Raw genomic sequence first — 22,515 nt, forward strand, 5'->3', positions numbered from 1 at the left:
AGATTTTTTCAAATTAGTCATATTATTGACATCCCGTACTGTTTTGTGCTCTTCTAACTTCAATTACAATAAAGAAATTATTATTTGTAAGTGAATGATACAATTGATGAGTTTCACATGTAACCCCTGCCTGCTCCTGACTCTGTTTTGTTTTCCAGTCAGAGCAGCCGGTCCATCAGTGGTTACTTCTACACATAAAAACTACAGCATGTTATAAGCCATTCACATTGTTAACAATGTCTTTTCTTTAGTATATTGCAAAAAGTATTTCTTTATGAATGCCATCATTGAAAAGTATGGCAAAGATGTAAGAGGAAACGTGTCTACAATATGCATCCAACCATATAGCCAACCTCCAAACATCACGTGTTCTAAACTTTTCTTCAAATCTTCAACAGTGTTTTCTCCAGAAATGCAAAAATGCAACAGGATGCATTTCTTTTTAATTTTTAATAGGTTTTTTTTGAGGTTGGGGGAATGGGCAGAGATAGAGAAAGGGGGGCAGAGAGAGAGAGAGGGAGGCACAGAATCTGAAGCAGGCTCCAGGCTCTGAACTGTCAGCACAGAGCTTCATAAGGGTCTTGAACTCACAAACCATGAGGTCATGACCTGAGCCCAAGTGGGACACTTAACTGACTGAGCCACCTAGGCACCCCCAGAATGCATTTCTTTGTGTGTGTTGCCATCTCCTCTCTGTACTAATCCCATCACTTCAGCAATGGCAAATAGAACAGAGGTTGATTTTTTTTTTCCAATGATACGAACCAACATTTTGCCTTTTACTATTAAATAAAAGGGATTTTACTCAAAAGAGATTTTTAAACATGCTTATTTCATTTAATAATAGTTCACAAAAGTACACAACTAAGTATTACGTGACTTGGAATATCTCCCCCTTAGGTTAGTTGTTGATGACAGTGATGTAAATCCATATTACAAGCAGTCTCTCTTATAAATTTGGACTTTTTTATGGTCTATTCCATTCTCAGATATATCATCATAATGGATCTCATGTGAATAGTAGGAAATTGTTAGCTCTACCATTTTTTGAGTTTCATTTTGCTTGTTCTGTTCATGTTATTTTCAATCTATGGATTTCTTTGCAGGAATCTTTTCAAACCATTTGTCCCTTTTATGAGAATTAGTTTAGTTAAATGATAATTAGATGATACCACCTCACACCTGTCAGAATGGCTCTCAAAAATAAACAAACATTAAAAAAATCTAAAAAAAATAAGATGTGGTATATAAACAATGGAGTATTGCTCACCAGTCAAAAGGAATGAAAGCTTGCTCTTTGCAACAATGTGTGGATGGAACTAGAGTATATTATGTAAGTGAAATTAGTCAGAGAAAGACAAATATCATATGACTTCACTCATATGTGAAATTTAAGTTACAAAACAGATGGACATAAGGAAAGGGAACCAAAATCATATGACAGCAGGGAGAGAGACAAACCAGAAGACACTCTTAAATACAGAGAACGAACTGAGGGTTGCTGGAGGGGTTGTTGGGGGGGAGGACAAGGGGCATTAAGGAGGACACTTGTTGGGAGGAGCACTAGGTGTTATATGTAGGGGATGCATCACCAGATTCTACTCCTGAAATCGTTATTGCACTATATGCTAACCAACTTGGATGTAAATTTTTTTAATTATGCAAAAAAATAAAAATTAGGTATTTTATTTTTAAAAAGCATAATTAGATGATATAATCTATCTTTCTAACACCTGGGATACAAGTACTTCATAATACCTTGTGAGTTACTTGAAAGTGCCACAGCCACCCCCTCCTCTGTGGAGTAGACCCCCCCCTACCCTGAGGGTACTTCAGCCATGATACATGACATGGACACCTGAAGCAAGGACTGACTCGGGGTGCCTGTGTCAATCCATGTAGTAAATATTCATTTTTTTAAATTTTGAGTCTAAAACATAAGTATAAATAAAGGTTTTTTTAAATTTTTATATCCAAGATTAGTTAGCATATACGATTTAATTAGCAACAGTGATTCAGGAGAGATTCCTTAATCCCCTTACCCATTTAGCCCATCACTCCTCCCACAAGCCAACTAGTAGCCCTGTTTGTTCTCTACATTTAAGAGTCTCTTAAGTTTTATCCCCTCCTTGTTTTTATATTATTTTTGCTTCCCTTATGTTCATCTGTTCTGTATCTTAAAGTCCTCACATGAGTGAAGTCATATGATATCTGTCTTTCTTTGACTAATTTCACTTAGCATAATACCCTCTAGTTCCATCCATGTAGTTGCAATGGCAAGATTTCATTCTTTTTGATTGCCAAGTAATAGTCCATTGTATATATATATATACCATATCTTCTTTTATCCATTCATCCATCAGTGGACATTTGGGTTCTTTCCATACTTTGGCTATTGTTGGTAGTACTGCTATAAACATTGGGGTGCATGTGCCCCTTCAAAACAGCATACCTATATCTCTTGGATAAATACCTAGTAGTGCAATTGCTGGGTTGTAGGGTTGTTCTATTTTTAATTTTTTGAGGAATCTCCTCTGTAGTGTTTTCCAGAGTGGCTTCAACAGTTTGCATTCCCACCAGCAGTGCAAAAGAGATCCTCTTTCTCCACATCTTCACCAACATATGTCATTGTCTGACCTGTTAATGTTAGCCATCCTGACAGGTGTGAGGTAGTATCTCATTGTGGTTTTGATTTGTATTTCCCAGATGATACATAATGTTGAGCATTTTTCATGTGTCAGTTGGCAATCCGGATGTCTTCTTTGGAGAAGTGTTTACTCATGTCTTTTGCCCATTTCTTCACTGGATAATTTGTTTTTTGGGTGTTGTTTGATAAGTTCTTTAAAGATTTTAGATACTGACCCTTTATCTGATATGTCATTTGCAAATATCTTCTCCCATTCTGTCAGTTGCCTTTTAGTTTTGCTAATTGTTTCCTGTGCAGTGAAGAAGCTTTTTATTTTGATGAGGTCCCAATAGTTCATTTTTGTTTTTGTTTCCCTTGCCTCTGGAGACATGTTGAGTAAGAAGTTGCTGCAGCCAAGGTCAAAGAGGTTTTTGCCTGCTTTCTCTGTGAGGATTTTGATGGCTTCCTGTCTTATGTTTAGGTCTTTTATCCATTTTGAGTTTGTATATGGTGTAAGAAAGTGGTCCAAGTTCGTTTTTCTGCATCTCCCAGTCCAAGTTTTCCCAGCACCACTTGCTGAATAGATGGTCTTTATCCCACTGAATATTCTTTCCTGCTTTGTCAGAGATTAGTTGCCCGTACATTTGTAGGTCCATTTATGGGTTCTATCTTCTGTTCTACTAATCTGAGTGTCTGTTTTTGTGCCATAAATAAAGGTTTTAATTTTCCTTTCATATGCCAGTGGATCATCTCACATGCCCACTTTGAAGATCACCGATTTAACCCATCCCTGCCATTGCTTCAATTCCATGTGAATACCGCCTAACTGATCTTTGTCAATACAGCTACCTCCCCCACCCCCAGCAGCACTGCCAGCCTCTTCTCCATGCTTCTGCCACTGGTGGCAGACATCCTGAGTCCTCTCCTCCTCTCCTCCTCTCCTCCCATCTGCCCCATGCTCGAGTCATTCAGACTTGAACACCCTGGAGAGCACTGAGATCAGAGCTGTGGGTTACCTCCAACAGTGCTGTGGCTTCTAATACCAAGGGTGTGGGCGTTATTTGAACATTTTTGGCATCCCAGAAGTGTTTGGGACCTTTATTCCACCCTCCACCCCCACTAATTTTCTTCTCTGGGTTATAGTGTACACACACATCCAAGATGGGCATGGCAACCTCCAAACACCCAATTCCTGGGTCTCCTTATATGGTGTCCTGTGCTACTGAAGCCAAAATCTCATACACACACACCCCGCCAGGAGACAATAAGAAAGGGGCTCTGCTCCTGAGTGCTTTAGCAGAATCTCATCAACTATATCTAGTTTTCAAACCAAAGTACCATGGAGTAGTAGTGCCTTCTACTAATTGAGTGGACTGAAATCATGGCTTATGGTCTGACAACATGCAGAAATAGGTCCCTCAGGAGTACATGGTGGCTGGAAGAAGAGTACCCAGGGCAGTGCTCCTGGCTCTGGACATGGAAGGATATTGTGGCTCCTGCCAATGCTATGGCATAATGGGTGGACACCTTCCCCCCGCAACCTGCCTCTCACTCCAATTTGAAGTTCAAATCCTTCCCCCAGTAATTTATGTCTCAAGTCATCAATCAGCCCTGAGCAAGCTGGAGATGGGCAGTGGGCAGAACAGTGCCCTTACAGTTAACAGCTGTTTCCTTGGAGCGCCTGGGTGGCTCAGTTGGTCTAGCGTCCAGCTTCAGCTCAGGTCATGATCTCACAGTTAGTGGGTTCAAGCCCCGCGTCAGGCTCTGTGCTGACAGCTAGCTCAGATTCTGTGTCTCCCTCTCTCTCTGATCCTCCCCTGCTCACACTGTCTCTCTCAAATAAATAAAATACATTTTAAAAAATTTAACAGCTGTTTCCTTCTTTCTGAAATGGGTTTCTAGAAAGGAGAGAGTCAAATCTGAGCACTTTGAAAATTAGTGTGAAGGAGAGCTGGGCTATAGGCCCACAGCACATGCACTTGGAGCCAGAAATGGAGCTGTTGTGACAGGAAGCAGAGGGAGAGGTGAGAGCTGAGGACTAGGACTGCATTGAGTCTTGGGATGACTGGAGACCTTGGGCTTAGAGGCCCTCAGTCATTCCTGTATGCACAGTGCAGGAGGGTCAGTGAGTGGGTGTTTGAGGCTTGGGCCAGCAGTATATGGCCACAGAACACTCTTTCAGTAGGCGGGAGGCTGCCACTCCCCAGGGCATGCCCATGTGTTCATAGGCACATGGTCTCTGTAGTTAACTGGAAATTTGGCAATTAGCAGTCCCCTTCCTCATCTAAGAATGGCCTGTTATCTCTGCCTTCCCTCCAGGACTCTGCACAAGATAATCCTAGGCTGTTGCTCCAGTTTACCACTAGCTCAGTCCCATGTCTGTGTGTCTTTCATACTCTCCAAAACTCTACCATCAGCCATTACAACATTCTGGTGAGATGCTGCACTTGTACAATGGAAGTCACAGCCTCAGACAGCCTGGCTCATTTAACCCATTGTCTGAACTCCCCCAAATCATCTGCCTTCAACTCCCTCTTCTTTTACCTTATAACTTGAAATTCAAATGTCAAATTCTAGCATGATCATGGCCCTCTAGAATTTGGGAGGGGGGAGAGGGTGGAGGGTAGAATAAAGCTCATGAATGAGGCTGTGACCTCCATTTCCCAGAGATGCAGTCTTCCTCCATTGGATACACACACACACACACACACACACACACACACACACACACTCCCCTTACGCCATACTTACTCCCAAGATCCCTCCTGGCTGAAGCTTCTAGCATTCCTCCAACCCAGGCTGTCCCCTTCCTGGCCTCTATTAGTTCAGAACTGCCTTCCCAACCATTCCGTGGGTGAGAGGGTTAAAGACTGAGCCAGGAGAAAGAGGATATAGCTATCCTATCCCTCAGTGTCTGCATCCCAGTTGAGCGTCAGACTCCAGACTGTACCATCAACACCCAATCCATCATCAGCTCAGTGGGTTCTACCAGGGACATCTGGAGAAATGGGAGCAGCTTAAATTGTATCAGAGGGAAGTATTGAAATTTTTCCAGTTCCTGAATTCATGTTATTTGAATGAGCCTAACTTATGATCTCACTAATGATAGTAACACCTCTGAGTGAGGGAAGAGGACTCTGCATAAGAATTTGATTTAGGAAATCAAAAGTTTAAAAATTGTCAGCTTCCTTGACCTCAACCACAGCAACTTCCTACTCAATACATCCCCAAAGGCAAGAGAATCAAGAGCAAATATGAACTATTGGGACCTCGTCAAGATAAAAAGCTTCTGCACGGCAAAGGAAACAATTAAGAAAACTAATAGGCAACCAACAGAATGGGAAAAAGATAGTTGCAAGTGACATATAGGATAAAGGGCTAGTATCTAAAATCTATAAGGAACTCACCAAACTTCACACCCGAAAAAACGAATAATCCAGTGAATAAAAGGGCATAAGACATGAACAGACACTTCTCCAAAGAGGACATCCAGATGGCCAACAGACACATGAAACGATGGTCAGAGTCACTCATCAGGGACATACAAATCAAAACCACATTGAGATACCACCTCACGCTGGTCAGAGTGGCTAAAATGAACAAATCAAGAGACTATAGATGCTGGTGAGGATGTGGAGACACAGGCACCCTCCTACACTGTTGGTGGGAATGTAAACTGGTACAGCCACTCTGGAAAGCAGTGTGGAGGTTCCTCAAAAAATTAACAATAAAACTCCCCTATGACCCAGCAATAGCACAGATAGGGATTTATTCAAGGGAGACAGGAGTGCTGATGCATAGGGGCACATGTACCCCAATGTTCATAGCGGCACTTTCAACAATAGCCAAATCATGGAAAGAGCTAAATGTTCATCAACTGATGAATGGATCAAGAAGATGTCATTTATCTATACAATGGAATACTACATGGAATGAGAAAGAATGAAATTTGGCCATTCGTGGCAATATGGATGGAACTCAAGGATGTCTTGCTAAGTGAAACAAGTCAGGCAGAGCAGGACAGCTACCATATGTTTTCACTCATAAGTCTAACAGGAGAAACCTAACAGAGGACCATGGGGAGGGGAAGGGGGGGAAAAGAGGGAGAGGGAGGGAGGCAAATCATTAGAGACTCTTGAATACTGGAAACAATCTGAGGGCTGAAAGGGGAGGGGGAAAGGCGAAGGGAGGTCATGGGCATGGAGGAGGGCACTTGTGGGAAAGAGCACTGGGTGTTATATGGAAGACAACTTGACAATTAACTATTAAAAAAAAGTTTAAAAATTGTGATGGCTGCCCAACATTGTGAACATAATTGATGCCACTGATTTGTACGTGTGAAATGTGTATGTAAAATTGTACATGTTAAAATGGCAAGTATTATGTTCTATATGTTTTACTACAATAAAAATAATTGTTGAAAGAACAAAAAAATCAAAAATTGAATTTTTAAAAAACTGTTACTTCACAGCTCCTCTGTTTCTTTGCATCATTAAGTGTGAACAGGGCAAATGGCTGTTTATCAGTTATCCAACTATCCCAAACCTTCAGGTAGTGCGGTTTAAGAGATGATCTGAGAGAAAAAAGGAAGAGTCATGTTCCATGCCGAAAGGACCCAGGAAAAACTGGGCAGTGGTTCCAGAAAAGAGGAAAGAGTACTCAAAGGTTACTATGACACAGAACCTCCTCCCAGGAATCTTCAGAAATCTTGGAGAGAATGCTGGACAAGCCCCAAATAGCTCAAGGTGGACAGAAGTTCCCATTGCTCATGATTTTTCTAAGGACTGAGCCTTTGAGAAAGAGAAATAAATCACTTGTACATCACTAGTACCTATTATCTGTCAACTGTTCCCAAAAGGTAAGCCCCAGTCACTGGGGCTGCATATTTCACAATCTGCATATTTCATGTCTCCATCACATTCCAGATAATCCCCATTTGAGCCAACCAATTCCAGTGACCTGTGGCAAAGCTCAGATCCTTCTTGAAGCTTGTGTCTTACCAATAATTTAGTATTCTCAAATGTATTAATTGGAAATAGGTTCAGCTGAGAGTAAGGGTAGCAGATGGCTAAAATAGCAATGAGATAAATAAAAGCTTCTTTCTCTTTCTTTCACTAAATAGCTCAGAGTTGGGAATTATGGACACTTCACAAATCATCAGACTTCTTCCAGCCACCACCCTACCATCCCTCAAGTGTGGCCCTCATCCTTGTGGGAATTAACAGTCTCCCTTCCTTTGCTAAGAGCCTAGGGCTAGATCTTCAGCCATTACACGTTTCATGGAGGAATAAAGGAGGAAAGATCATATGGTAATTCTATTTTTAGTTTTTTGATCAACCTCCATACAGTTTTCCATAGCGATGCACCATTTTGCATTCCTACAAGAGTGCACAAGGGGTTTTAATTTCTCTACATCCTCACCAACACTAGTTGTCTTTTGTTTTCTTGAGACTAGCCATCCTGATGCATGTAAGGTGATATCTTATTATGGTTTTGATTTGCATTTCCCTGATGATTAGTGATATTGGACATCTTTTCATATACCTGTTGACCTTTGACATTAATGCTACAATTAACTTTACTATAAGAAGCCTAAACATTCTCTTCTTTGGAGAAATGTCTATTGAAGTCTTTAGCCCTTTTTAAAATCGATCATTTGGGGGGTTTTGCTATTGAGTTGCACTGCCATATGATCCAACAATCTCACTTCCGTGTATTTATCCAAAATAATTGAAATTAGGATCTCAGGAGATATTGGCACTCTCATGTTCATAGCAGCAGTATTCACAATAGCCAAGATGTGAGTAAAACCTAAATGTCCATCGATGAATGCCTGGATAAAGAAGATGTGAAATATATATACCATGGAATGTTACTCGGCCTTTAAAATGAAGGAAATTCTAAAATCTATGACAACATGGATAAACCTTGGGGCATTATGCTAAGTAAAACAAGCCAGTCACCGAAGGACAAATGCTTCATAATTCCACTTATATGAGTTATCTAAAGTAGTCAGAAGCAAAGAATAGAATGGTAGTTGTCAGGGGCTCAGGGAGGGAGAAGAGGGAAGTTGCTAATTAATCAACATGTATAAAATTTCAGTTATGCATGATGCGAGAACTCTAGAGATCTGCTGTTCAACATGATGCCTATAGATACCAATACTGTGCTGTACACTTAAAAATCTGTTAAGACAGTAGATCTCATGTTGACTGTTCTGAAAGGATGGAATGAAGGAAAGAAATGGAAGGAATGAAAAATAAAAGTCAGAGGGTATGCAGCAAATGTCTTTTAATGAAGCCACCATATCACACTTCCACTTATCTCCCATTGGCCACACTGAGCAACCCTGTAGCATCACTGACCAATGACATTGGTATTTCTTTTCTCACATAGAACTCTGCCAAGGCATAGCCTTCCTTTCCAAATACAGCTGCCATTGATTTTCATGATAAACTTGCTTATAACAGGCCTGAAACCTCACATCAAAGAAAGCAGATAAAAATATCAACACAGTGCAGTTAGATATCCTCACCACCTCAGAACTTTTCCAAATCAATCTCCATGCACCATGATATTTGCATAGTTGCAGCAGTCACTCCAAGACCCAAGACCTCTGAGTTAAGTGAGAGCCTTTTGACAATTTGGGGGGAATCAAAGGAGTTATTTGTTTCTCATGCTATTAGGGCAGGATCCTACCTGACTAAAGTCTTCACTACCCTTCCTTATCAAGTCCTGATGTCAGCAGTTACCATGCTGGTGTTTCATGTTTCCACTCCACCAGTGTGGTGTCAGAAGAATGCCTTTGCCAGAGAAATGCAGGCAATATAAGCCCAAGGTTACCAGAATTATGCTATGCTTCACTTTCTCTTCTTTGGGAAGCCAGTCTTTAATGGGACATGCTTTAAAGTTCCTCAGGCAGTCACCTGTGAAATACCTACTGAGCATCTGTCAGGAGTCAGGCACTGGGTTTTAGAGCAACAATAGTGATCAGAACACAGCTCTTGCCTTCACGGAAATTATCAGCCAAGAGGCAAGACAGGACATTGATCAAATGACCACATGAAAGCACGACTTCCATGAATATACTGTCTGTGAAGGAACAGTACAAGACTGCTATCAGAGCATAACAAGAAAACCTGACCTTCTTCAGGTATGAAGAGGAAGAATAAGATTCCAGACACCTGAAACAGCATGTGCAAAGGCCCTTGAGAATTTAGGGGAACAATACCTAAGGCATTTCCCCTCCACTTTATTTCTGTCCTGTATTCATGATTGCACGTTCTAAATTTACACAATAAAACCTCAATATCCAATGTCTATAAATTCCTTAGTTTACTAAGGGAAGTACCACATGGCCTGGTTAAATAAAACCAGATTTAGTGCTCCAGGGTGATGTTTTGTTTAATTAACTTTTCTACCTCCTGTCACTTTTCCAGCACTTATTAAATTGATAACAAATATGTTTTAAAATTCCTCATGCTCACCCTCCCCAATTCTTTGTATCTTCTGAATAGTTCCAGTATTGTCTCTCTCAAACATTCCTTCCACGTGAGTATATTCTGAAAGTCAGTGGAGAAGAATGTCTTCCCTATGCTTTTTTGTAAGCATATTCATTTCTTCTGCTAAATTTGTACAGGGGCTCACTGGTGTTAGACCCCGTGCAGGCACTCCGACCAGGTCTGACCTATCCAACCCTACTCTTTCCTCATGAGCTCAAAACGTAATCACTCATCCTCCTGAGACTGCCCTCCTGCTCAGCTCTGCTCCACAGTGCAAGTGGAATAAGATCTGTGTGATTCACGGTCCTAGGCTATGGTCTTACTTTATTTAGCCTTTCTGCCTCCTAGGAGCGCTACCCCTACCCTGCATTGAATCAGATCTATCTAATCTCTATCCATCCCAACATGTCAGGCCTGAATGTATGGCCAGATTCCATTCCCACCAGGGACCGCTGAATAGGACGATGAAATCACAGTGTCTGTCATTACCTGTTGTGCTTCCTCACACACCTCCCTGCAGAGTCCACCATTTAAACCTTGTCCCCATCCTCTATCTCCAGAGCTGGTTGCTGAGAGCCAGGGCCCTAGGGGGCTTCCCCAGAGCCATCAACATAATAGCACTGTATCTGTAGTGTCCTAGCAGCAAACGGATGGTATATTCATATCGGGATAATTGATTTAAGAGATAATTTAATAGAAGGACAATTTGTGAAGATACAGGAAGGGTGTTTGAAGATATGAGGATTTGTACAACATTCAAGGGCTTGTAACATCAAGGTGTCACCTTCCTGGGCCTGAAAGAGTAAGTAGAAAGAGCAGCAGCACGAATTACATGGCAGGCTTCCAATAAAGCCAGACTCCAGGTGATCTTAATTGTCTCATTACAAGGTCAACTTCTTTAGTCCTGCCAGTCCTCTTCCTCACAGCCTTATCTATGTATACAGACCCCTTATTAAGCCCCTATGCAAGAGATACTCTTCAACATAGGGTTTTCCTGCCTCTAACCTGGCCTGCAAGCCTTCCTATGAACCTGATGGCTGCAGACACCTGGCTAAGCCCACCTGCCCCGTAGGCTCTCTCTTCTCTGAAGCTGAGGATCTGGAAACAGTGCTGAGTTACCACTTGGCCCTCTGACCTCCCTTGCCCTTTGGTTAGCTGGTGACTGGTACTCAATCAGGCTGAACACTTAAGTCATGGCCAGTTCTCATGGCAACCCTTCAGACCCTCCTTTGGCAGATGAATATAGTTTGGTTCAGCTGCCTGGTTCAGTTACTCAGCTAGCTGTGTCCAATCTGTTTCCCAGGGTTATCCACCATTGGCGGGGAGTGCGGGAGGACCTTTCCACCATCCCTTCCCTGTCCTCTGTGGGCCACTATTATAGAGAACACAGAGGAAGATGGCTTGATACTCCCACAGAAATGTCAGTGAACTTGCCATGCTTTTACTCACTTTCCATTATAGCCCCTCCCTTTCAGGTGGGGCCAGGACAGTGTGAACCACATTCCCAGGCTGGACCCTTTCCCAAGGGTTCCTACATCCTTCTGCCCACAGACTGCTGCCTGCCCCTTCCCCACAACTGCTCCAGACATACCCCAATACGTCTGAATCTGGTAGTCCTGGTTCTCAGGACACCAGGCTGTCCCACCAGAGCCATGGCTCTGTTACAGTTTGGTAAGGGACAGTTTTGTCCAAGCATTGACTCCACAGATTTTCTGAATATTCTCCTTTCTGTTCAGCTGTCAGTGCCGAAGTCATGCAGCTCAATTTGTTGAATGCTCTCTGTCCAGTGGTTGGGATCTCGGGAATTTGCATATCCTTCTTATAGCCCTTAGGACTGATCTTTGAGGTTTTAAAGAGGAAAAAATGTGAATGTAAATAATGTTTACAAGATCATATGTGAATATAGTAAATACTCATGACAGAATTTTAAGTCATAAAAGGAGGGTACAGAGCAGGATTTCAACTATGTGAAAAATAAAACAAATGAAATAAAGGAAGCAAAAATGTGGACATATAAAGAAAGTAGTAAGAAGACGTTTTAAAATACAACTCTAGATCCTGGGGGAAATTCTTCTCCACTTGGAGTCCCTACTCTGACCCTCCATCAGGCTGCCCACAGCCATCTCTGACACAGACTTCTGGCTGTGCTCTGATCAGTAGAAAAGACACTCTGACCAGGAATTTTGTTTTATCCAAAGTAAGGAAAAGCTATATGTAGAAGTGGGAGAGTTTGAGGTGCTCTGGAATAAAAGGGATGAGAAGAAGAAGAGAAAATATGACCCAAGAGGGAAGAGCCTAAACAGAGAAGAGAACTCCAAATCTTGGCAACAGGGCAGGGCCCGACGGCAAAGACAATGAAAACTTCCCTGGGGGAGGGAGGGGACGACATACTACATTTAACACCATTTCCTTTTGTCTTCTCTACTGTAATACCCCTTCACAATCCCCCACATAGTCAGTAAAAATGCCTTATAACAAGAGTCTCATAACGTTGATACTTGGGGGTATAAAAGAATAGAGGTCATAGCAAACTGTCATGTAAGCCAACACAGAAACTGATACGAGACGAGTCCTCCAGTATCAGACAGGATAGGCTAGGCTACAGCAAACATATACAAAACAAACAAATAAACAAATCAGATAGAAAACCCAGTAGCTAAACACGTCAAAGCCATGTTTCTTGTTTATATCACAAACCAGAGCAGGTCAGGCAGCTCTCCTGCATGGCTTTCCTCCAAATAATGACTCAGAGATTCAAGCAGGTTCAATTCTACATTTCCACCATTAGGAGTCTCTCACTACTTGATGTGTGGGAGAAGGGAGGTGGTGTGGCCAGAAACACTACTAAGGCAGTGCCTAGAAGAAAACATATACCTTTAATTTTTATATTAAAAAATAAGAAAGGTTGAAAACCAATGATCTAAGAGTCCAACTCAAAAGCTAGAAAAAGAATGGCAAATTAACACACACACACATACCCACAAAAAAAAAAAAAAAAAGGAAAAGGGAAGCAAAAAGATAGGAGTAGGAATCAATTTTTTAAAAAAACACACAACAGAGTAAATCAACAAAGTCAAAATCTTAATCTTCAATAGATTAATATAATTAATAACCCCCTAACAAAACAAATCTAGAGAGAGAAAAAAGGGAAAGAGACACAGATACCAAAATTAAATATTTAAAATGGGATATCACCTGGGTGGCTCAGTTGGTTAAGTGTCCAACTTTGACTCAGGGCATGATCTCACTGTTTCATAAGTTCAAGCCCTGTGTCAGGCTCTCTGCTGTCAGCACAGAAACCTGTTCAGATCCTCTGCCCCCCATCTCTCTGTCCCTCCCCCACTCACACTCCCTTGCTCTCGCTCTCTCTCTCTCAAAAACAAATAAACATTAAATAAATAAGTAGTAGTAAAATGGGATATCTCTATGGATCTTATATACATTAATAGGATAATGAGAAGACATAATAAACAACTTTATGGAAGCAAATTAGCACTCTATGTGCCCATAATTATGCCAACAAATTGGAAGATTAAGGTGAAATATACAAGTTCCCTAGAATACAATTTGCCAAAAGAAGAAATTTTGGGGCGCCTGGGTGGCTCAGTCGGTTAAGTCTCCGGCTTCGGCTCAGGTCAGATCTCACATTCATGGGTTCGAGCCCCGCGTCAGGCTCTGTGCTGACAGCTAGCTCAGAGCCTGGAGCCTGCTTCTGGTTCTGTGTCTCCTTCTCTCTGCCTCTCCCCCTCTCATGCTCTGTCTCTCTCTGTATCAAAAATAAATAAAACATTTAAAAAAATTTAAAAAAAGAAGAAATTTTAAAATGCCAATACCAATATCCAAGAAAGTGAATCTGAAATTAAAACTCTTCCCACAAAGAAAACTACAGGCCCAAATAGCTTCACAAAAATTTAAAGTACAAATAATACTCGTCTAAACAAGTGCATCCAGGGAATAGAGGAAGAGAAACATCCAAACTCATTTTTATAAAGCTTGCAAAACTTGATACCTTGATATCAAGAAAGACATTAAGAAAAGAAAATTACTGGCCAACACTGCAGGCTGGGAAATTTAGAGGCGTCCATGGTGGGGCACCTAGGTGGCTCAGTCAGTTAAGTGTCTGACTTTGGCTCAGGTCATGATCTCACGGTTTATGAGTTTGAGCCTCACGTTGGGCTCTGTGCTGACAGCTTGGAGTCTGGAGCCTGCTTTGGATTCTATGTCTCCCTCTCCCTGCTCCTTCTCTGTCTGTTTCTCTCTCTCAAAAATAAATAAACATTTAAAAAAATTTTAGAGGAGTCCATGGTGAGCCCATTGGGTGAGCAGAAACAGTCCCCACCAACGTACACTCTTCTGGTCATAAGGCACTTGTTTGTTCCCTTCTTCCCACAAGAAAACACCCTCAACTGGTTCTCACGGAAGACAATGCAAAGTCTAATCTGCCATTGTATTTCTCCATCAAGAACAGATAAAACTTCTCTTAGACTTGAATACCTGGGAACTAAAAAAGCAAGTTGTCCACCTCATGACCTTGCCAACCTACAAATGTGCAATAATGGATCAGAAATAGGATAACTTCAGTCAACAAATATGCACACCCAATCAGAAAGGGGAACACTGAGAGACCTCCAGTAGTCACCGTTCCACAGACACACCAGTATTACAATGCTGAAATACCATGCTTCAGTATCAAGACTGACTAACCTGGAGCAGTGACTCTCTCATCCATTATTATCCTTTGTGACCCTTGGCATCATCCTCTGGAGGGCTTCTTCCTGGACCCTTATTCACCTTGGCTATATCTAAAGAGAGAGTTGGAAAGACTGCTCTTCTAGGCACTCAGCAACTTCCTGCCAGAGGTTGTTTTATGGCTTAACTAACGAACTTAGGATTTTTACACAAGTTTGTGGTTTCTTTGACAATACAGTTCCCTTGAAACATTGGTAAGCTTTTAATCCATTGGCACCCAGCTTCTATTTGCCAATATTCCTACTCAATGTTCTTTTGTAAGACATAGTCTTTGAATTCGTTGGAAGACATAGTCTTCTACCTCCTTGCTCCCATGCTCTCTCTTTCAATGTGATAGTGATTTCCTTGAAGCTGGCTGGACCAAAGGAACACACATTTAATCAGATATTTTCCATGATTCACTATAATCAACTGAAACATCTTGAGTGTTTGTCACGCAAAGCCTTTTAAATTTCTATCTCTTACTGTTTGGGAGCTAGAAGCAGTCAGCTTTTCTTTTTTTTTTTAACGTTTATTTATTATTGAGACATAGAGAAACAGAGCATTAGTAGGGGAGGAGCAGAGAAAGAGGGAGACATAGAATCTGAAGCAGGCTTCAGGCTCTGAGCTGTCAGCACAGAGCCCAATGCGTGGCTCCAACCACGAACTGTGAGATCATGACCTGAGCTGAAGTCAGATGCTTAACCAACTGAGCCACCCAGGCACCCCAGTAGTCAGCTTTTCTGTCTGCTATTCTCAGTATTCCAGGCTTTTGTCTATATCATTTAATTTCTACTACAACCAAATATATTCTTTTTTTAATTTATTTTTTTAATCTATTTTCAAGTTAGTTAATATACAGTGCAGGCTGGGTTTCAGGAGTAGAACCCACTGATTCATCTCTTACATATGACACCCAGTGCTCATCCCAAAAAGCGCTCTCCTTAATACCCATCACCCGTTTAACCCACATACCCCCTTCCCAAAACCTTCAGTTTATTCCCTGTATTTAATAGTCTTTTATGGTTTGCCTCCCTCTCTGTTTTTGTCTTATTTTTCCTTCCCTTTCCCTATGTTCATCTGTTGGGTTTCTCAAACTCCACATATGAGTAAAATCATATGGTATCTGTTTTTCTCTGACTGGCTCATTTTGCTTAGCATAACAGCCCCCAGCATTGCAAATGGCAAGATTCATTCTTTTCATCACAAAGTAGTATTCCGTTGTATGTATATACCACATCTTCTTAATTCATCCATCAGTTGATGGATATTTGAGCTATTCTATAATTTGGCTATTGTTGATAGCACTGCTATAAACATTGGGGTTCATGTGCCCCTTTGAATCGGCATTTTTGGATTCTGTGGATAAATTCCTAGTACTGCAATTGCTCAGTTGTAGGGTAATTCTTTTTTTTTTTTTTTTTTTTTTTGCAACCTCCTCTATACTGTTTTCCAGAGTGGCTGCACCAGTTTGCAATTCCAACAACTGAAAAGAATTCCCCTTTCTCCACATCCTCGCCAGCCTCTGTTGTTTCCTGAGTTAATATTAGCCATTTTGACTGGTATGAGGTGGTATCTCATTATGGTCTTGATTTGTATTTCCCTGATTTTGACTGATGTTGAACATCTTTTCATGTGTTTGTTTGCCATCTGAATGTCTTCTTTGGAAAAGTGTTTATTCATGTTTTCTGCCCATTTCTTCACTGGATTACTTTTTGGGGGGGTGTTAAGTTTGATAAGTTCTTTATAGCTTTTGGATACTAACCCTTTATCTGATATGTCATTTGCAAATATCTTCTCCCATTCCATCGGTTGTCTTTTAGTTTTGTTGATTGTTTCCCTTGCTGTACAGAAGCTTTTATCTTGATAAGGTCCCAATAGTTCCTTTTAATTCCCTTTCTTCTGGAGACATGTCAAGTAAGAAGTTGCTGCAGCCTAGGTCAAAGAGGTTGCTGTCTGTTTTCTCCTCTAGGATTTTGGTGATTTCCTGTCCCACATTTAGGTCTTTCATCTATTTTGAGTTTATTTTTGTGTATGGTACAAAAAAGTGGTCCAGTTAAATTCTTCTGCATGTTGCTGTCAAGTTCTCTCAGCCCTATTTGTTAAAGACACTGTCTTTTTTCCATTGGATACTTCTTCCTGCTTTGTCAAAGATTATTTGGCAGTATATTCATAAGTCAATTTCTGGGTTCTCTATTCTATTCCATTGATCTCTATGTCTGCTTTTGTGCCAATATCATACTGTCTTGATGATTACAGTTTTGTAATACACGTTAAAGTCCAGGATTGTGATGCCTCCAGCTTTGGTTTTCTTTTTTCAACATTACTTTGGCTGTGCAGTCTTTTGTGGTTCCATACAAAATTTAGGATTGTTTGTTCTAGTTCTGTGAAGAATCCTTGATAAGAATTTCATTGAATGTGTAGATTGCTTTGGGTAGCATTGACATTTTAACAATATTTGTTCTTCCAATCCATGAAAATGGAATGTTTTTCCATTTCTTTGTGTCTTCTTCAATTTCTTTCATAAACTTTCTGTAGTTTTCAGTGCGTAGATCTTTTACCTCTTTGGTTAGGTTATTCCTAGGTATTTTGTGGGTTTTGGTGCAGTTGTAAATGGATAGATTCCTTGATATCTCTTTCAGTTGTTTCATTATTGGTATACAGAAATGCAACCAATTTCTGCACATTGATTTTATATCCAGTGACTTTGCTAAATACATGTGTGAGTTCTAGCAGGTTTTTAGTGGAGTCTTTTGGGTTTTCCATGTAGAGTATCATGTCATCTGCAAAGAGTGAGAGTTTGTCTTTTTCTTTGCCAACTTGGATGTCTTTTATTTCATTTTCTTTATTTCATTTTGCTGAGGCTAGGACTACTAATACTATGTTGAACGACAGTGGTAAGAGTGGACATCTCTTTTGTGTTCCTGATCTTAAGGGGAAAATTCTCAGTTTTTCCCCAATGAGAATTATATTAGCTGTGAGCCTTTCATGTATGGCTTTTGTAATGTTAGGGTGTTCCTTCTATGCCAATTTCTTTGAGAGTTTTTTTAAGAAAGGATGTATTTTGTCAAATGCTTTTTCTGCATCAATTGACAGGATCATATGGTTCTTCTCCTTTCTTCTATTAATGTGGTGTGCTACACTGATTGATTTGCAAATATTGAACCAGCCCTGCAGTCCGGGAATGAATCCCACTTGATCATGGTGAATAATTCTTTTAATGACTGTTGAATTTGATTTGCTGGTATCTTGTTGAGAATTTTTGCATCATGTTCATCAGGCATATTGGCCTGTAATTCTTCTTTTTAGTGGAGTCTTTATCTAGTTTTTGGAATCAAGGTAATTCTACCTTCATGGAATGGGTTTGAAATCTTTTCTTCCATGTCTCTTTCTTGGAACAGTTTGAGAAGAATAGGTATTAACTCGCTTTACATGCCTGGTAGACATTCCATTTCTTTGCTGGTTATGGGTCTGTTCAAATTTTCTATTTTTTCCCATTTGAGTTTTGGCAGTGTGTGAGGGTCTAGGAATTTGTCCATTCCTTCCAGATTGTCCAGTTTGTCGGCATCTAATATTTTCATAGTGTTCTCTAATAATTGTTTGTATTTCTGTGGTGTTGGTTATGATCTCTCCTCTTTCATTTGTGATTTTATCTCTTTGGGTCCTTTCTCTTTTCTTATTGAGATGTCTGGCTAGGGGATTATCAATTTTGTTTATTCTTTTAAAAAACCAGCTCTTAGATTCATTGATCTCTTCTAATAGGGAAATCTGCCGTAAGATGGCCGATAGGGCCATTATTTATTTCTGCTCTAATCTTTATTATTTCTCTTCTTCTGTTGGCTTTGGGCTTTCTTTGCTGCTGCCTTTCTAGCTCCTTTAGGTGTAAGATTAGGTTGTGTATATGGGACCTTTCCTGCTTCTTAAGACAGGCCTGAATTGCAACGTGTTTTCCTGTTAGTACTGCCTTTGTTGCATCCCAAAGGGTTTGGACTGTCGTGGTTTCATTTTCATTTGCTTCCATATTTTTTTTTAATTTCTTCTTTAATTTCCTGGTTAACCCATTCATTCTTTAGTAGGATGTTCTTTAACTTCCATGTATTTGGGGGCTTTCCAATTTTTTTCTTTGTTTGATTTCAAGTTTCATAGTGCTGTGATTCTGAAAATATGCATGGTATGATCTCAATCCTTTTATACCTGTTGATTCTAAAAGAAAAAGAAAAAAAGAAGGAGTAATGAGAAAAAGAGAAGTGAAAAGAACAAACAGACAAACCAGCAGACAAATAGACAAGCAGACTAACAGACAAAAACAAAAAACAGCTGTCTGTTGGTGCCTGGGACCGGTGGCTGTGCTGGTTAAGAGGAGGGCCGTCAGTCTCACTCCTGGAGATAAGCAGTTGCCAAGCACAGGGCAGGGTTTGTTGTAAGCGGGTCCCACCTCCACTAGGGGCCACTGTCCTGTTCCCTGAAGCCCCACCTTGGTGGTGTTGGAGGGAAGGAAATGGCAACACCTCAATCTCTCTTCCCCTGACCAGTGTCTCAAAACAAGCTGTTAGGCAGCCCTCAGAGTTGCTTGGGTGGGCTGACTTGTCCTGCTCCACAGTCTCCGGCGCCTCCCAGGCGCTGGGCTGGGATTGAAAACCAATAACCCGATGTCTTAAAGGATCTATTACCCCTTGGACCTGGTTCTGGAATAGGGCCACTCCACCCAGATGATAAAAGGCCTTGAGCTTGCACCTGTAGGGTCTTTTGTCCTTGAGGTGGGGGTGGGGGGCGTGTAATACCCCCTCTTCCCGCAGTACTAAAGGGAGGGGACTGTTCTCTCCCAGTGCACTCCTGAGATTGCTATAGCCCCCAAGACTGCTTCCCTAGCCCCCTGACAGTTCTGGTCAGAGAAAGTCACACACTTTTGAAAGCCTGGAATTTCAGCATCCTATGGGTGTTTGCAAGATGGAAACTGACACTTCCATATTTCTCATTCCCCAGTCCATTATCAGGAGAGGTTTTCCCCTTGTGATAACACAATACCACAATTTCACAGCCCCTCTTTCTCTCCTTTTTGCCTCTCCACAGAAGGAGTTCCTTCTCCTCCATGCCTACACCTTCTTATCTCCCCTCGTTGGCACAAACACACCTTGATCCCACCAAGCTGTCTCCCTCCACCTGTGGAGATCCTGGTGCCACTCCACACACTGGTTTCCTCGGTGTTCCAAGTGATCTGACCTCCATATCGCTGTGTTTGAGGGACAAGAGAAATCCCCATCCCCCTACTTCTCTGCCATCTTAACTTCCCCCAGCCTCCTCTCATACTTTTTGGAAGTATTTGTGGGGTATTGAAGTTAACTCTTCTTTAAGAATTTGGTAGAATTTAACATTGAAACCACTTGTTCTCTGTTTTTCTTTGAGGCAAGTTTTTTTGTTACTAATCCAATCTCTTTGCTTGAGGCCTGTTATCGTTTTTATTTCTTCTTGAGTCAGTTTCCATATTTTGTATCTTTCTAGAAATCTGTTTATTTCATCTAGGTTATTTAATTTGTTGGCATATAAGTATTCACAGCATTCCTTTGTATTCATCTTTATTTTTGTAAGGTCAGTAGTTATGTCACCTCTTTTATTCCTGACTTTAGTAATTTGAGTCTTCTCTCCTTTTTTTTTCTTGGTCATTCCAGGTAAACGTTTGTCAATTTTATTTATCTTTTTAAAAACAACAACAACAAATACAGAGAACAAACTGAGGGCTCCTCAGTAAATTTAAAAAAATTAATTTATTGTCAAGTTGGCTAACATACAGTGTATACAATGTGCTGTTGGTTTTGGAGGTAGATTTCCATGATTCATCACTTACATACAACACCCAGTGCTCTTAGGAAGGCATTTTTTGGGATGAGTACTTGGTGTCATATGTAAGAGATGAATCACTGGGTTCTACTCCTGAAGCCAAGGCTACACTGCATGTTAACTCACTTGAATTTAAATTTAAAAATAAAAATAAGAAAAAAAACCTTCTGGTTCTGTTGATTTTCTCTATTGTTTTTCTATTTGTATTTTATTTATTTATGATCCAATTTTTATTATTTCCTTCCTTCTGCTTGCCTTGAGTTTAGCTTGCTCTTCTTTTTCTAGTTCCTAAAGGTGAAAGTTTAGGTTATTGATTTGACTTTTTTTTTTCTCTTTCAATACAGGTGTTTACAGCTATAAATTTCTCTTGCACTGCTTCATTATATCCTATAAGCTTTAGTATGTTAGGTTTTCATTTTTATTCATCTCAAAGTATTTTCTAATTTCCCTTGTGAATTCTCCTTTGACCCATTCAGAAAAAATATGTTTCATTCCACATGTTTATGAATTTCCTTCTGTTACTGATTTCTAATCTCATTCTATTGTGGTCAGGGAACTACACTATCCTAAACCTTTAAATGTATTGAAACTTGTTTTATAGCTTGACATATGGTCCATTATAGAGAATGTTCCATGAGCACTTGAAAAGAATATATATATATATATATATATATATATATATATATTCTGTTGTTGAGTGGAAGGTTTTATTGCTATCAGGTCTAGTTTGTTGATATTGTTATTTAAGTCTCTGTATCCTTCTTGATCTTGTAAGTCCCCCTAGTTATCCTACCTATTGATGAAAGTGGGTTATTGAAGTCTTCAACTCTTACTGTAGAACTGTCTATCTCTCAATTCTGTTAGTTTTTGCTTTATGTATTTTGGGGCTCTGTTGTTTGATGCACATATGTTTAAAATTTTTATATCTTCTTGATAGATTGATTCTTTTGTAATTAAAAAAAAGACTTAAGCTGTTCTTCTTTGTCTCTAGTAAAAATTTTTGTCTTAAAGGGTTTTTGTTTCTTGTATTACTATAGTCATGCCAGCTTTGGGGGAAGGGGGCGGCTACTGTATGCATGGTACATATTTTCTCATCCTTTTATTTTCAATGTATTTCTGTTTTTAAATCTAATATATGTCTCTTCTAGATGGTATATAGTGAATCATGGGTGTTTGTCTGCTTGCTTGTTTGCTTGCTTGTTTGCTTGTTTTTTATCCATTCTGTCAGTCTCTGGCCAAGTTTATTCTGAGCTCATCTTTTTCTTGTGATACCTTGTCAGTTGCAACCAATAGTAGCCAATGTCAACTACTAATGCTCTGTTATTCCACTTCTTCTCCTACAGATTCCATATAAGTAAACATCGGTTCTACCCCCAAAGTTAGATCAATTGATCATGTGTCAGCACCACAGAACATGCACTGAGACATTTCCAGTCCCCAACATTAGTTTTCCTCTCAGCATGCCACCAGACCATTAAGCTGTTACAGCAGTGCCCTACTTCAAGATAGCAATTTGTGTATTTGTACAGACCTTCCTCAACTTATAATGGGGCTAAGTCCCAATAAACCCATTGTTGGTTGAAAACATCATTAGTCAAAAATGCATGCACTACACCTAACCTACCAAACATCATAGCTTAGCCTAGCCTACCTTTAGTGTGGTCAGAACACTTACATTAGCACACAGTTGGGCAAAATCATCTAATCCAAAGCCTATTTTATAATAAAGTAATGTTTATCTCATGTAACTTATTCAGTGCTGTACTGAAAGTGAAGAATAGAATGGTTGTATGGGTGCAGTATGATTATAAGTGTATCAGTTGT

This window comes from Suricata suricatta, chromosome 11, assembly GCF_006229205.1.
Source record: "Suricata suricatta isolate VVHF042 chromosome 11, meerkat_22Aug2017_6uvM2_HiC, whole genome shotgun sequence".
NCBI classification, from domain to species: Eukaryota; Metazoa; Chordata; class Mammalia; order Carnivora; family Herpestidae; genus Suricata; species Suricata suricatta.